The sequence below is a fragment of the Bufo gargarizans genome, chromosome 6 (assembly GCF_014858855.1).
Source record: "Bufo gargarizans isolate SCDJY-AF-19 chromosome 6, ASM1485885v1, whole genome shotgun sequence".
Taxonomy (NCBI): Eukaryota; Metazoa; Chordata; class Amphibia; order Anura; family Bufonidae; genus Bufo; species Bufo gargarizans.
In genome coordinates, this window is record NC_058085.1 from 194,730,349 (window position 1) to 194,736,348 (window position 6,000).

Below are 6,000 nucleotides of genomic sequence, written 5' to 3' on the forward strand. Positions count from 1 at the left end.
TAAAAACTTTTACATATGTTTAAAATAAACTGAAAATTTTCTGATGGGATTTGAATTTACAACCTTCTACATTACAGCCATCTTAACCACTACACTATAGAGTTGCATGGCCAGCTACTTAAAAAAATAAAATAATATGAGACTACTGCTGTATAGGAATACTTACTAGTTGTAAGTATTGTATTCCTATATAGCAGAATTCATATATATATATATATTTATATATATATATAGTTGCAGGAAAAAGTATGTGAACCCTTTGGAATGAAGCAGATTTCTACACAAATTGGTCATAAAATGTGATCTGATCTTCATCTAAGTCACAACAATAGACAATCACAGTCTGCTTAAACTAATAACACACAAAGAATTAAATGTTACCATGTTTTTATTGAACACACCATGTAAGCATTCACAGTGCAGGTGGAAAAAGTATGTGAACCCCTAGACTAATGACATCTCCAAGAGCTAATTGGAGTGAGGTGTCAGCCAACTGGAGTCCAATCAATGAGATGAGATTGTAGGTGTTGGTTACAGCTGCCCTGCCCTATAAAAAACACACACCAGTTCTGGGTTTGCTTTTCACAAGAAGCATTGCCTGATGTGAATGATGCCTCGCACAAAAGAGCTCTCAGAAGACCTACGAATTAAGAATTGTTGCATAAAGCTGGAAAGGGTTATAAAAGTATCTCCAAAAGCCTTGCTGTTCATCAGTCCGCGGTAAGACAAATTGTCTATAAATGGAGAAAGTTCAGCACTGCTGCTACTCTCCCTAGGAGTGGCCGTCCTGTAAAGATGACTCTAAGAGCACAGCACAATGAGGTGAAGAAGAATCCTAGAGTGAATCCTAGAGTGTCAGCTGAAGACTTACAAAAGTCTCTGGAATATGCTAACATTCCTATTAGCGAATCTACCATACGTAAAGCACTAAACAAGAATGGATTTCATGGGAGGATACCACAGAGGAAGCCACTGCTGTCCAAAAAAAAAACATTGCTGCATGTTTACAGTTTGCCAAGAGCACCTGGATGTTCCACAGCAGTACTGGTAAAATATTCTGTGGACAGATTAAACCAAAGTTGAGTTGTTTGGAAGAAACACACAACACTATGTGTGGAGAAAAAGAGGCACAGCACACCAACATCAAAACCTCATCCCAACTGTGAAGTATGGTGGTGGGGGCATCGTGGTTTGGGGCTGCTTTGCTGCGTCAGGGCCTGGACGGATTGCTATCATCGAAGGAAAAATGAATTCCCAAGTTTATCAAGACATTTTGCAGGAGAACTTAAGGCCATCTGTCCACCAGCTGAAGCTCAACAGAAGATGGGTGTTGCAACAGGACAACGACCCAAAGCATAGGAGTAAATAAACAACAGAATGGCTTAAACAGAATAAAATACGTCTTCTGGAGTGGCCCAGTCAGAGTCCTCACCTCAACCCGATTGAGATGCTGTGGCATGACCTCAAGAAAGCGATTCACACCAGACATCCCAAGAATATTGCTGAACTGAAACAACTCTGTAAAGAGGAATGGTCAAGAATTACTCCTGACAGTTGTGCACATCTGATCTGCAACTACAGGAAACGTTTGGTTGACGTTATTGCTGCCAAAGGAGGTTCAACCAGTTATTAAATCCAATGGTTCACATACTTTTTCCACCTGCACTGTGAATGTTTACATGGTGTGTTCAATAAAACATGGTAACATTTAATTCTTTGTGTGTTATTAGTTTAAGCAGACTGTGATTGTCTATTGTTGTGACTTAGATGAAGATCAGATCACATTTTATGACCAATTTGTGCAGAAATCCATATCATTCCAAAAGGGTTCACATACTTTTTCTTGCAAATATCTATATATATATTCTTCTGCTATATAACTGGCCATGCAGCTCTGTAGTATAGTGGATAAGATTCTTGGCTATAATGTAAGGTTGTGAGTTTGAATCCCACCAGAAACTTTTCAGAAATAGAGGCTAAATTAGATTTAAATACACTGAGTGTCCCCAAGCACTAACTCCATATATGGACATAGCTATATATGGAGTCAGTGCAGGGACTCCTAAGCCGAAATAGAGTCCCAACACCCTGCCCTTTTCAGAGCAGGGGTGCCTGGTTTAATGCTTGGGTTCTCCCATTGACTTCCATTGTCCTTGTGTGCTCTGTAGAGCACCCGAGCATTGGAAAGTGTTCTACTCGAGCACTTTGGTGCTCGACCCACACTAGCTTTTATAAGTATGCTAATTAGGCCGAAAAGAGCCCAAGGGGCTGTACTTATCAGTGTTGGAGCCCCGCTCCTTCCCCTTCTCTCCACCTCCTCAACACAGCTGTAGTATATTTACACAATACTGACAGGATGATTGTGGCCCCATTCTCTTAAACCTAATTAACATAATTATTTGGCCAAATACACGTATTTAGAAATGACTATACCAGAAGTACAGTGCCATACGAAAAGATACTGTACAAATGCTCTAGGGTGGTGACAGATTCCCTTTAAGCCAGAGTGGTTTGTTGGCTGTTGCCACTTCTTGAAATCATCACCCATGGCACATTCCACTGCAAAAATTCACTGTTGAATTAAACTTGAAGCCAGCATTACAGACCTAAATAATGTTTTGACAAGCCACATTATGTGTACATGTGCACTATTAATACTTGTGGATTATGTAGATGATGTTCTCACTAGGTAAGGCTACTTTCACATTAGCGTTCGGGGCTCCGCTTGTGAGTTCCTTTTGAAGGCTCTCACAAGTGGCCCCGAACGCATCCGTCCAGCCCTAATGCATTCTGAGTGGATGCGGATCCGCTCAGAATGCATCAGTCTGGCAGCGTTTGGCCTCCGCTCCGCTCAGCAGGCGGACACCTGAACGCTGCTTGCAGCGTTCGGGTGTCCGCCTGGCCATGCGGAGGCAAACGGATCCGTAAAGACTTACAATGCAAGTCAATGGAGACGGATCCGTTTGAATTTGACACTATATGGCTCAATTTTCAAACGGATCCGTCCCCCATTGACTTTCAATGTAAAGTCTGGACGGATCCGTGAAAGCTACTTTCACACTTAGAATTTTTTCTTCAATATAATGCAGACGGATCCGTTCCGAACGGATCCCATCGTCTGCATTATATGAGCGGATCCGTCTGGGCAGACCCCAGACGGATCCGCTCTGAACGCAAGTGTGAAAGTATCCTAACTAGGCATAATAAATGGATCTGCATTGTATGATGCCCATGGGTGAAATCTAATCACTGTTAAGAAGTGCCCTGAAAAGCCCTATTAACAGTATAAATCATGCATCACTACTTTTCAGCTTTAAAATATTTCAGTCTTTGCAGAGCAGCAATCTCATGTTTAATCAAGCGGAAATGTTATATTTGTAACCACGGCTCTAGTGGCTGAAGGCTGGTGAATAGAAGTTTATTGCGGAAGAAAGCATTTCATTCACTGCAGCACATTTTTGATTGCTTTAGCAGCATTTTATCAAGGAAGATTTGCATCTCATCTAGAGAGGAGTGAATTGATTCTATTTATTCAGAATTCATCCTGAATTTTCAAAAAAAATAAAATAAAAATCAGACCATAAGAAACCCACATTTCTTGTGATTCATTTTGGGCAAATCAGAGAAAAACAGTCATAAATAACATAGCAATAGACAAGTCAATAATAACAAAAGGAATGAGGGCCCTGGTCGCAAGAGCTTACAATCTATGAGGCAAGAGCTTACAATCTTTGTATGTATGAGGAGTGTTATAGATAAGCCAATGCTGGTCTGTGTTTTTGGAAAAACATATATGAAGTTTAGAACATGTCACATCTGCTGTTATCAGGTAAGCTTAGCAGTGGTTTACAAGTGGTTTACAATTCTTCTCATATCTACTCGACATTCTCCATAAGGAGAGCTAGTACCCCAACCAAGGCCTCTCAGGCAGCCAAGCACATTATTATGATTTTTTTTGTAAAGAGTAGTTACCCAGAAAGAGCTATATTACTGGTATGAGACACTCACTTTTCTTTTGGGAAAGAGAAATGTCATACTGGTATATCTATTTATTTTTCTTTTTGGAAGGAAAACTATCTTGGATTTTTTTTTTCTGTTTTTCTGGATTTTGCGTTGCTTTCCCACTCTGCTGGAAAGGAGATTGGCTTGTTTGTCTCTTTTCCAGTGAAGTGTTAAATGGGGGCATATAGTTTTCTTTCCTTTTGGAAGATTTAGTTTGCATGTTTTATTTTTCTGGTTACACAGTATTTGCAAAACAAAATTCAGTAATCAGAACGATTAAAACTTTGCTCTCATGTCCATGTATTAGTCAATGACTAGTGGAAAATAATTTTGTATTATATAGAAACTGCTTATAAAGATGCCCATAGTAACTGTTGCACATTGAATCCCAGAATGTGAATTTGTTTTTGAATGGGTACAAGCACCAGAAAAAGCTACATAGACTGGTATTTATAGTTTTATTTTATAGTGTCATTAATTAGTGTTGTGTATGTTTGTTGTGTAGAAATTGTGTTATAGGGGTGCAAAGGTAACGTTATGTCCAAGCCCTCTGTCTGGGGGTCACCAGTATTATAAATTTCACACTTTAGATTGGGGTTCTGTTACATATTTTGCACTGGGGATCAGACTCAAGTTATACAGTACCTCTTTTGAAGTCATCTTACATTTTGCAGCTATTGTCTTCATCAAGAGGTATGACAGGTTGCGATTTTTAGTATTACTGAGTACAAGACCCTGTCCTGTGCAATGTATTAAAGGTTTGTGACGGTCACGTACACTACACACAGGGTGGAAGATAGTGACCACTGTGCTCCACCCTCACCCCTGGCCCTGCCTACTTGCCTCGCAAGTCCTAATGACAGGGGACAACTAGACGGCAGTCACTAACTTAAGATACGGCTGGGAAGACAGACAAGACAAATAACGGAATGTGAGCGGACCGGTACAAAGGGTTAAGCAAAGAATGGTCAGGAGAAGCCGGGGTCAAATACCAGGAGAGTAGAGAAATACCAGAGGATTACGCAAAGAGTAGTCAGGTGGGAGCCGAGGTCACAATACCAGGAGGGATAAGCAGTACAGTAGGAGCAGGCAGAGGATCGTCAGGGAACAGGATCAGGTGAGTAATCAGTAGTCCAACAAATAGCCAGGAACCTAGAATTAACAGGCAACCTGTGGCCAGCAGGCAGCCTGTATTTATAGTGGGATCTGAGGGTCATGTGACGTGGCCAGCGTCACATGACCGACAGACAGACAAGTCAAGCACCGAGTGATCAGCTCGGCGCTCAAGGCAGACCTAGGAGCAGGGAGCCTCCCAGCTAGCAAAGCCGCCCTGGGAACGAGGCCAAACACATATCTTCGCTCGCCTTTGGCGCCCCGTGACAGTACCCCCCCCCTTTTACGAGGACCACTGGACCCAAGACTTCAGGCGATGGCCTTTCAGGGTGTTCTAAATGACATTTTTGAACCAGTCTAGGAGCATGAACCTCCCTAGCAGGAACCCAAGATCTCTCTTCGGGTCCATACCCCTTCCAGTGAATCAGGCACTGTAAGGAATTATGCACTCTCCTGACATCCACTATCTTAGACACCACATACTCAACAGCATCATTAACAAGAACCGGTGGAGGCGAGTCTTTCGACGGTACAACAGGTTAAAAATATTTTTTAAGAAGAGATTTATGAAATACATTATGAATGTGTAACGACTCAGGCAGCTCCAACTTAAACGATACCGGATTAATCACCTCCGTGATCTTATATGGTCCAATAAAACGAGGAGCAAATTTTCTAGAAGCTACCTTGAGAGATAGGTTCTTGGAGGACAACCATACTTTATGCCCAACCTTGGAACGTCTCCTATCGGCCATGAGCTTTTGGGAACTTTGAGCCTTTTCTAGGTTCGATTGAACCCGGGCCCAAACTGTGCACAGTTCGGAGGAGAGTTTATCTGCTTCAGGGTTAGAGGAGGAGACGGACGACCCAGAATCATAATGGGAT